Source organism: Macaca fascicularis, chromosome 6 (assembly GCF_037993035.2).
Source record: "Macaca fascicularis isolate 582-1 chromosome 6, T2T-MFA8v1.1".
In the NCBI taxonomy this organism is placed as follows: domain Eukaryota; kingdom Metazoa; phylum Chordata; class Mammalia; order Primates; family Cercopithecidae; genus Macaca; species Macaca fascicularis.
Genome location: NC_088380.1, coordinates 186,270,281 through 186,281,871, shown reverse-complemented (window position 1 = coordinate 186,281,871; position 11,591 = coordinate 186,270,281).

Genomic DNA, 11,591 nt, shown 5'->3' with positions numbered 1-11,591 from the left:
GGGCTGAGGCAAGGGTCCGTGATTCCCCAGTCCCACCATATATATATATATTTCGCAGTCTCTTTGTCTCTCTGTCTCTCTCTCTCTCTCTCTCTCTCTCTCTCTCTCTCTCTCTCTCTATATATATATATATATATATATATATATATATATAAATGGAATCTCGCTCTGTCATCCAGGCTGGAGTGCAGTGGCACAATCTCAGCTCACTGCAACCTCTGCCTCCTGGGTTCAAGCGATTCTTCTGCCTCAGCCTCCCAAGTAGCTGGGATAACAGGCATCTGCCACCACACCCGGCTAATTTTTTTGTATTTTAGTAGAGATGGGGTTCACTGTGTTGCCCAGGCTGGTCTCGAACTCCTGGGCTTAGGCAATCCACCCACCTCAGCCTCCCTACATGCTAGGATTACAGCGTGAGCCACTGCACCCAGCCCCACTATGATTTTTTGTGAAATTTTTGAATATATGCTTTCTGTTTTAAAGTTCAAAAAACACAAAACGGTATTATACAGCAATAACTACGATTTCTAACCGTGCCTTCCAGCCCCTCAGAGCCAGTTATTTATTTCTCGTGTGGTCTCCCACGGTTGTTTTCTTTCGGAAGTTGTATGACTATCCAGACGGACACATGCATGGAATGCTTCCCTGCAGCTGCTCCCGCAGACACTGCTCTGCATCCTGCTTTTCACTTGATGGGTCTTGGCTCTGACTGCACACGCGTCTGAGAGCCTCATTTTCATGGCTCTGCAATACCCCACTGTAGGAAGTACTGTTATTTACCTAACAAAGGATGCTTAGGCTGTTTCCCATCCTTTTCGATGAAGAAGGTTTTGCACATGTTAGTTTGGCACTTGTTCACACTTTTGTGTGTGATGGTATTTGTAGATAAAGTCCTAGAAGTGTGTGAAGCTTTGTATCCAGAAATTTGGGTTGAAATCACCAAAGCACCCTTCACGGCGGACACACCAGTCACACTCCAGTAGGAGCGCGTGGACAGCCCGTTTCTCCGCGCCTTTACCGACACAGTGAGCGCTTACATTTTTGATCTTTGAAAAAGAGTTGAAATTTTGCACCTTATTATGAATGGCGTTAAGCATCCTTTAATACGCTTTAAAAAACTTGTGACTTAGCACATGTGACGGGCAAGGCATGTGAGGCATTTGCACCGTGCGATAAATGCGATCAGTGAGACTGAGATAAGCCAGCAGGCTGGGCAGGAATAGAAGCCCGCCCAGCACCGGGACCCAGTCCACTGCGTGAGCCCTCTGTGTCATAATTTCCTCCTCCCCACAGGTGGACACTGTCCTGAATTCTGTAAATCCCCCTGAGGAGTCATCCCAGAAATCACACACACGTCCTTAACTTAGCAAAGTCTGTGTCGATCAACACCCTCGTCTTCCTCCCAGATGACACAGAGTCCGTGGAACACCCTCATCCCGACTTATGTGTTATTGCTGTTGTACATTTAAATTATATCTTTTTCTTGTGACTTCCAGCATCTATTTCTTTTTCTTTTTTTTTTTTTTTTTGAGATGGAGTCTGACTCTGTCCCCCAGGCTGGAGTGTTGTGGCGCGATCTCCACTCACTGCAACCTCCGCCTCCCGGGTTCACGCCATTCTCCTGCATCAGTCTCCTGAGTAGCTGGGACTACAGGCGCCCGCCACCTCGCCCGGCTAATTCTTTTTCTTTTTTGTATTTTTAGTGGAGACGGGATTTCGTCGTGTTAGCCAGGATGGTCTCAATCTCCTGACCTTGTGATCTGCCTGCCTCGGACTCCCAAAGTGCTCAGATTACAGGCCTGAGCCACTGCGCCTGGCCCCTCTAGGGCTTATTTCTAGGGTCTTTATCAGGGATATCATATCTAAATATTTTCCCCAGTTTGTCTTTTTTTAATTGTTATTTTGGCCATAGAGGTTTTGCTATGCAGTTTTCCAAAATACATGTTTTGTTGTTGTTGTTGTTGTTGTTGTTTTTCTTTTGAGACAGAGTCTTACTCTGTGGCCCAGGCTGGAGTGCAGTGGCACGATCTCGGCTCACTGCAACCTCCACCTCCCAGATTCAAGTGATTCTCCTGCCTCAGCCTCCTGAGTAGCTGCAATTACAGGCGCCCACCACCACACTTGGTCGATTATTATTATTATTATTTATTTATTTATTTATTTTTTGAGACGGAGTCTCCCTCTGTCGTCCAGGCTGGAGTGCAGTGGTGCCATCTCAGCTCACTGCAAGCTCCGCCTCCCAGGTTCACGCCATTCTCCTGCCTCAGCCTCCCGAGTAGCTGGGACTACAGGCGCCTGCTACGACGCCAGGCTAGTTTTTTGTATTTTTAGTAGAGACGGGGTTTCACCATGTTAGCCAGGATGGTCTCGATTTCTTGACCTCGTGATCCGCCCGCCTCGGCCTCCCAAAGTGCTGGGGTTACAGGTACACATGTTTTTGTATTTTTTAGTAGAGTCAGGGTTTTACCATGTTGGCCAGGCTGGTTGTGAACTCCTGACCTCAGGTGATCCGCCCACCTCTGCCTCCCAAAGTGTTGGGATTACAGGCCTGAGCCACAGCACCAAGCCCAAAATACATATGTATTAATGAAGAAAGACTAGCAGGTCATACACCAAACTGAGAGCCACCGCAAGCACAATACATGGTGGAATTGTGGCTGGTTTTTGTGTTTTATCCCCTTTCGCATTTTTGAAGTTGTTGTTGTTGTTGATACTGAGAGCACATTACATTTGCAACCAGAGAAAGATGTAACAGGTGCCATGCAAGTAGAATTGTTCATCTATGGCAGGACTGCACAGGGCCTTGTGAGCCTGGGGTACCAATGAAGTCACTTGGCATTAAGGCCCACATGGCACTGGGTCCTGCCTCCCCTCCCTGAGCCCATGGCAGCCCGAGGGTCTGACCTGTCCCGTGGTCTCCTGGCTGCTTCTGGAAGACCTACACAAGGCTCCCAGAACTTGCCTGTTACCCATGCCACCCGGGCTGCTGGCCTCTGCCCCCGACCTTCTCCGCCACTGTGCCCCTGGGGCATGCCATTGGCCCTGTCCTCAGGGGACCCTCCTGAGGTTTGAGCCATGAGACCTGGGCACCCTCTTGACCCTGTGTCACTTCCCAAAAGACTAAAGTGGCTGCAGGCAGCTTCAGTTGAAACTTTCCTCTCCTTTCCTCTATAACCTTCACATCCCCAGGCTGTATCCTGCAGGTGCTTAGTAAATGCTTGTGCACTAAAGATACGAAACGGGAATGAGTTGGGGCCCAAAGCAGGAGCAGAAGGGATTTCCTGGGTCCTGGGATGCCCTGAAGGGGGCCAGCGAGTGCTCAACCCCAGCCATTAGGAGTGACCCAGGACAGAGGGCAGGTGCCATGGCAGGACTGGGCAGGTGCAGGAGAGGTTGGTGGGGCCCAGGTGCTGCCTGGGCTGGGCCCTTTGAGCCCATAGAGAGCCCAGCATCACAGCCCCGCACCTGCCCAGGAGGGCGCAGCAGTTGTGGGGTTTCCTCACTGCCCCAGTGCAGGCAGCAGAGTGGCCAGAACCATCTCATTCCCTGCCTCTTGCCCAGCATCCCAGCTTCCAAGCCCACAGCCGCGGAAGGAAGCCCGCCAACCCCCTCCTTCCTAACCGTTCTTGCTGTTTGCTCCCTCGGGAGACATTCCTGTTGCCGCTGGGATGTCTCCTGGGTAATTGTGTGTGCGTTTTAATGTTACCGGCCCCGCCGCTTGCAGCCCCTGGTTTGCTCTTTCAGACCAGCTGCTGGAGAGCCGTGGGGCACGCTGCGGCCACCCAGGCAAGGCCATGGCTCACATGGCCTTTGTTTCCACGATAGCCTCCTCCCCTGCTCCGTGTTATGTCCCCATCCCCGTTTTCCTATCTTTTTTGGCTCCCACATTTAATTTATGCAATCCTGTTATATATGTGTGTTCTCGTAAGCACCTTAAATCCTTTCCAGAAACGTTGGGTAGAAATCATAAATACCATTTCTATCTTCATCCGGAGTCTGGAGGTGGGTAAACATCTCATCTCAGTGACAGCTAATCTTATTAACCCTTACCTGGCCGGACAGGGGCATGGCTCCCGAGCAGAGCAGGGCCTCCGAGCCCATGGGGAGGCTCTGGGAGGGGGCAGTGGAGAGGAGACTCCTCAGGCTGAGTGAAGCAGGAGGGTCTGCCTGGGCCCCTTGCGGGGTGTGGCGAGGGCATGGGATATGACGGCAGGGCCAGGAGCCAGTGTCAGTGCTGCTGAGGACACCATTGCCCCTGAGGATCCTGGATTTTCGTGGAGGAGTCTCTGGCCACCTCAGTCCCCCGGTTATTTGAGAAAAGGCCCATTTTCGTCCCTCGGGAGCAAGGCTTTGCTGGGCTTGACTGGAAGGATCGCAGGCATCCTGGCGGGAGAGTAGGTGGGCAGCTCGACCTCTGGTTCCAGGCTGAGTAGGGAAGGAAGAGAGGTGGGGGCAGGTGTGGACAAGATCAAGGTCCGGGGAGGGGCGTGGGCTGGGAGAGCCCTGGCTGGCTGGGGTGTGAGGTTCGACACTGTCTCCGAGGTGGTCCTGTCCTGGTGATGAGTGGTCTTCAGGGCAGCTGTGGGAGATGCTGGCTGCAGTGGTGTGGCAGGCAGGCTGTGACCCTGTGGACGCTCCTTGGGGTGGGCACTGAGGAGGGAGGCAGGGCGGCAGTGTGGGGTGGGGCTGCCCTCCTGAGGCTGGAGGGAGGGCACTGTTGGGGCCGGTGCTATGGACTTTGCCTGTTGGTCAGACATTCCCTCTTCTCTAGGAACAGTGCCCAGGAGCCCTTGGGATGCAGCCTCCATCCCACCTCTCTTCGTAGACCCTGTGGTCTCTGTGGGGCTCCAGCCCCTCTCCACTGGCTCACGGTGGGCCTGAACATCAAGCTGATTAATTCTACTGAGTCCTGGGGCTGGTGTGGGAACTTCTGGGAAGAACTGCTTCCTTTCTTTATGAGTGTGAACCTGGGGAGAACGAGGCCTGGAACAATGTGGTGGCAGCCACATTGCCACCATGAGGATTAGATTGGAGACACAGAGAGAACCTAGGGACTGGGGGTGTTGTTTTGAGCCCCTAAATCCAGCTGTACTTGAAGATAATTTATAGAGTCATCTATTTACAATTTCATACGGGGGATGTGCACTTCAGGAGGGCCTTGATCGAGCAGCTCAATGGTATCAGGAAAAACGTGGGTCCCTTCTGGCTGTCTGCTTTTCACCTCCAATGGTGCCAGCCTCATCCTAAGGCTGGCTCTACCCTTGGTAGCAGAGTGGCTGCCAGCAGCGACTGCAATCATGCCCTTCATTGCAGAAGTGTCCTCCCACCCGGCCCCAGAAGCTCCTGGGGAACAGGGAAGCATTTCTCGCACAATCCCTGCAGACACCTCGTCACGTCTCATTGGCCTGACCTGGGTCATAGGCCTGCCCTGGGCCAGTACCTCTGGTCAGGAGCTGAGATGTTCTTACTGAGCAGCACCAAGAGGGCCCACCTTGAAATTGTGGGGTCCTGTGAAGAATGATAAATACGATTCCTACCTTCATCTGGAGCATAGAGGGGGTAAGATGGGGAGCTGTATCCTGGGGGGCCACCTTGCAGTGCTGGCAGAGCAGACCCAGCTTCCTGTGAGGCCCGAGTGACCCGCACTAGGTCTTCCCTCGGGTGCGGTGTCCTGGCAGCAGAGCCGGTGAGGTCTTGGCTCTTCTCCAGCTCTCACCTCTAGTCAGTGTCTTTGGTCCGATACAAGTTACAGGGGAAGAGGGGGGCAGTGCTGCACTGGTGGCAGCTGGAGGGGCACCCCAGTCAGGATGAGGCTTAGCGAAGTCATGATGGGGTGGGGGGATGGCAGGGGAGGGGGGATGGCAGGGGAGGGGGATGGCAGGGGAGGGGCGATGGCAGGGGAGGGGATGGCAGGGGAGGGGGATGGCAGGGGAGGGGGGATGGCAGGGGAGGGGGATGGCAGGGGAGGGGCGATGGCAGGGGAGGGGGGATGGCAGGGGAGGGGGATGGCAGGGGAGGGGGGATGGCAGGGGAGGGGGATGGCAGGGGAGGGGGATGGCAGGGGAGGGGGATGGCAGGGGAGGGGCGATGGCAGGGGAGGGGGGATGGCAGGGGAGGGGGATGGCAGGGGAGGGGGGATGGCAGGGGAGGGGGATGGCAGGGGAGGGGGATGGCAGGGGAGGGGGTTGGCAGGGGAGGGGGGATGGCAGGGGAGGGGGGATGGCAGGGGAGGGGGGATGGCAGGGGAGGGGGGATGGCAGGGGAGGGAAGCTGTCACAGCTCTAGCCTTGCTCAGAGGGTTCTGTGGACAGACAGGAGCTGCATCCGTGGCATGGACAGGCCCTCTGTGCCTGCAGCCAAGGGACCTGCCTTAGTTCCTCCTCCACAAACGAATCTCAACCCTGTGTGACACGTGTCACTCAGCAATGTTGAAACATGAATGGTCCACATCACTGAGGTTGACATTTCTTGTTCTGATGTGAAGAAATTAGTAATTGTGGCTTAATGGATATGAATCAAAGTGTAACTCATCTGTCAAAGGTCCCTCGGCCTCATTAACTCTGAAGTCACTGTGGGTCACTGACCATGGCTGGGGCGGGTGGGGCTGAGCCCAGCTGAGGGGGCCCCATCTCCTTCCAGAGCTGGCTGCCCCGATGAGGCCAGGCCAAGCAGCTCCCTGGGAGAGGTGCCCTGGAATCTCGTGCACATCTGAAGTTGAGTTGTGTCTGGGAGGGTCTCCTGCTTGTGGCCCAACAGCAGGGGCAAGGACAGACACCCTGGGACTGGGCCTGAGGGTGGTCCTGCACGTGGGACCACACCATAGTGGTCTGTGTGCTCCCGAGGCAGGGCTGCCGTGTGAGAGTGAGGTGGTGACGGGGCTGCCCGTGACCTCGCTCTGGTGTGATGTGCCTGCATTTCCACCATCACTTTACCCCATTTCAGAAAGGGTTTTGCAAATGAATATGGCTATAGATGTCTTGGGGCTGCCTCCCACAGCAGCTCAGATTCCCGCGTCCTGCGCCCCACCCTGTCTTGCTCTGGCCCCCACAGCCAGCACAGCACTGCTTGGATGGGCTTCTGCTCCCTTTGAAGGGCCCTCCCTTCACAGCCCCCTCCCTTCTTTCCCTGGATGCTGCTGCCCCGAGAGCCCCAGGTCTGGTCTTCTCTGTGCCAGGCACGGGATGGGGTGGCCCACAGCATGGACGCAGCCCTGCCTCCCTGGAGCTGACCTTCCCAGGGGGACATCAACAAGATGATTGTCCGAGGGAGGCTGGCAGGCGGGTGGGGAGGCCGCTCTGCGGAGGGGCCCTGAGAAGCACTGTGTACCCAGAACTGCCAAAGACCAACCTGGGAGCTGGACAGGGTGTAAGGAGCAGGCAGGGGACCTTGCTGCAGGGGAGTGCTGCTTAGAGGAGAGTGCATAAGAAGTGTGGACAGGTCGTGGCTGGCTCCTAGGTGCTGGGCCCTGCTGGGAGTGTGGCTGTGACAGACTCTCTAATGGGCAGGATCCTGCCCTGGGGAGCTGCTGTCCAGTGGGGAGAGCAGGCACCGTCTGGCCCACCAAATAGTCAACACTGAAAGCCGCAGCGTGAGGATGTGGGGACGGGCACCTGGTGGCTCTGCTGAGGGATGGAGATGGGCACAGCCCTGACAGCAAAAGGGCCCGGCCAGTCAGACAGAGCTCAGCTGGTATCCCTGCACAGCCCAGCCATACCGCTCCTGTTGCGGTTTGTCCCCAGCTTGTTTGGGCACCCTTTGTGGGGGTAGTGTCGGGGACACCCTGAGCTCTGCTGCCATGAGAAGCAGCAAATCCTGGAAATTCACAATGACATGGCTGGGCCCTCACTCAGCAAGGGTTATTCCACACTGTGTGGGAAGGAGGGGTCCACCTAGAAGTAGCCCCCATTTCACAGGGGCGCACACAAGGTAGAGATGTGACAAAGGGATCGAGTGTTGGCCGTGTATTGAAGGCTTGCTCAGCAGGAGCTGGAGCGGGGGCAAAAGGGGCCGGCGAATTCAGTAGAACAAGGCAGGGATCTTGGGGGCCCTCGTGGGACGCAGGCATAGACTGAGAGTGTGAATGCAGTTCCTTCCCTCCAAAGCTCAAACCATGATAGGCAGACAGCACAGGGCTGTGCATCTCACAGCTGCTCTGAAGAGGGATGGGATGGGAGTCCCGGCATGGCCATGCTGGCGGAGAGTAGAAGGTTGGTGGGTGGGAGGATGGCGAGCTGGCGGTGCAGGAGGAGGCTGGAGTGGAGTGAGTGAAGGCAGCCACGGCTGGCGAGGGCTCCGCGAGCTGTGTGGACTCAAGCCACAGTGCTGGACACGGGCCCCTCATTCGGAGCCTCCACCATGAAGGTCACAAGAGGCTAGAGTGGCTGACTCCTCTCCATCCTGGGTTCACTTGCTTCGCCCACCTCGGGCTCTGCATTGGACTTATTTTATCCTCCCTGGCTTCACAAGTGGGGTTTAGGCCCCAATTGGTGTGGTTTATGCCTTTGGATCTCAGGGCTATTTTATGTCAAGTTAAGGCCGAGGCTCTGGCTGGGATTTGGGATCTGGAGGGTGGCTGTGTGCTGTGGCTCTGCTTCCTGAAACTGAGGATCCCACCCTCAGTTGGGTCCCAGCATGCCTGCCTGCCTTCCCAGAGCCGGCCCTCCTGCCTGCTCCTTAGGGTAGAGATTCCCTGGGTTTCAGGGTCATTCCTCAGGCTGAGGCCACAGAGCAGTGCCAGGCAATAGCTGTGGGGGCTAGAGAATGGGGACGGTGCATCCTCATGCTTCCACCCACGCTCACACAGCCGGGGGCATGAATGCCCACACTCTACAGATGAGGGAACTGAGTCTGGGGACAGCGATCACTTGGGAAGTTCATGGAGACCCTGGGGGCAGCTGTCAGACTGGAAGCCAGGCTCCTGCTGGCTCTCTTGCCCGTGGCCTGTCTGTCCCAGCCTCCAGGCGCAGGACTGGGGGAGGCTGTGAGGCTGCCAGCATCCCAGGAGGGGTGGCGAAGCTGTGATGGGATCTGCATCCCGTCCTGGGCCTGTAATTGCCGGGAGCTGGCCGGCCCAGGGCAGGATGGCTATTGCAGGCCTGGCGGAGTGTCCTGCTCCTCTCTGTGTTGTTTTCTCCATTGCCGTGGAAACAATGTCAGTCCCTCATTTGGGGCTGGGGCCAGCCTCCCCAGGCCTCCAACGTCTGAGCTGGTCCCGGAAACTCTGACCCAGCCTGGGCCGCTGGTCAGCGTGCTGCCGTCACATCCTCAGCGCTTGGCGCTATCTCCAGGGGTGACCTCAGGGCAGGCCCCGGCCAAGCACTGGGCCCTGGGCAGAGGTCTGGGTCTGGCTCCCTGGTCTCGAATCTCCTGCCAGGGCCTGTGGTGGTCATCGCCTTCACCTTGAGCTACACAGAGAACACCTGGCCTCGAGTATCCACCAAGCCCAGGCTCCCATCTCAGGCTTTGTCCAACTCTTCTCGGAGATACTCAGCAAGTTTATTGAATCCCTGTGAAGTCCTGTCAACGTGACCTGGGACAAAGAGCGTCAGCCAGGGCCTCGCTGTGACTGTGTCCCCACCCTCTGGTCCTCCCTGGCTCCAGTCAGCTCACAGGGAAGGCACCCTCACCTGGGAGGGAGCCGAGAGAAAGGCAGCCCTGGCTCAGCCTGACCCTCCTGCCCTGAGCAGGCATGGGTTGGGCCCCTTCCCTGGGCATGGGAACAGGGAAGTGGGGGGATGGGCCCCATGCCTGCCTGACCCAGGTCTGTGAGCCTTTCTTTGCACCAACATAGGCCTGGCCTCCAGCTTGCTCTCTGGTGCCCGCCCTGTATGTTCCAATCCTTGGGCTGTTGGAGAAAGAAGGCCTGATGCCCAGCACTCAGCCCACAGTAGGGGCCAGGAGCCTGGGAAGAGGACAGGAAGGGGACATCCACCCAGGCCTGGCCAGCCAGAACCCACGGAGAATCAGCAAGGTGGGAAACCACACCTTGGAACCCTGCCTCCACCATCTTTGTGACTTTCCAGGACCTCAGACCCTCCCGGCCTCCACCGAGGGCCAACGTGGAGGAGTCAGCCTCCTGCCGGGACACACGGGTCCGCTCACATGGCACAGATGGAGGGCGCTGAGTGAGGCATGACTCACCGTGCTGCAGGCAGGAGGAGGGAACCCACAGACTTGGGGGTCAGGGAGTTACCACTGGGGCTGGAGACAGCAGAGCTGTGGCCACCTCGGGCAGCAGGGCCAAGAAAGGAAACGGTGTTGACCAAGCATCTTTTTTTTTTTTTGAGATGGACGGAGCCTCGCTCTGTCACCCAGGCTAGAGTGCAGTGGCGCTATCTCGGCTCACTGCAAGCTCCGCCTCCTGGGTTCACGCCATTCTCCTGCCTCAGCCTCCTGAGTAGCTGGGACTACAGGCGCCGCCACCACGCCCGGCTAATTTTTTGTATTTTTAGTAGAGACGGGGTTTCACCGTGTTCGCCAGGATGGTCTCCATCTCCTGACCTTGTGATCCGCCTGCCTCAGCCTCCCAAAGTGCTGGGATTACAGGCGTGAGCCACCGCGCCCCGCCTGACCAAGCATCTTTTAAAGAAATACACTAAACACACTTCCATCAGGTTTGCATAGATGGTCTCTGAGGTGTACAGCAGAGAAGCAGCCAGTGTGCGTGCGTGTGTGTGTGTGTGTGTGTGTCTGGGCAGTGTGGATGGTGTGAATGAGTGGGTGAGAGTGTACCCACCTGGAATACCTCCCCCCATCACCACTTCTTCCCCTTGGCCTTGAAACCTCCCTTTCCCCGTCCGCCTCCTGTAGCTGAGCGGCCTCCTCCTGCTGTCCCCTTTGCGTGGGATTTCGGGGCAGGCACCCGATCCCAATTCCTCTGTGCCTTCCATGAACGCTGCACACAGCAGCTCATCTGTAAGTATCTGTGGAGTAGATGATTTAATCAATCCATGAATTAATAATTGCAGCAAAGTGGAAAAGGTGTCTGTTGGATATGTAAGGGAGAAAAAGAAAGGAGAAAAGACAAAAGCAGATGAGAGAAATACGAAGGCATTGCAAGGCGGGGAGGGTGCAGTAGGAGCAAGGTGTCCTATAGCACTTGGAAGACGCCACGAGGGGACCCTCAGGCAGACGGAGGAGCAGGCGGTTGCAGCTCCCTGCGCTGACAGCCTCATGTCACTCGGTGCTTGAGTGCGCTGCTCCCTCTGCGTGGAATATCCAATATCCTGCCCCTGCTGACCTTCCGATTTCTCCCTCAAGGTCAAGTCAAACGCCTTTCCTCTGTCAAACACTATCCCCGCCTGCATCCCTTCCCTCCCACCCCACCCCGGCCACAACAGAATTACCTTTCTCTTGGCTAAGTGGGAGGAATGTAGCGATTCGTACGTCCTTCCAGTAAAGCCTTTACCCTAACACATCCCAGCTGTCTCATGTTTCGTCCTCTCCCGTGTCTTCCTCAAGGACAAGGGGCATTATCCAATTCTTCTTGCAGATACTCAACAAGTTTGTGGAATCCATTTGAAGTTTGGCTATTTAACGTCTCAGGTGTTCCAGAAATGTGGCCAGTGAGAGTCTTGCCCCAGGAGTGTCAT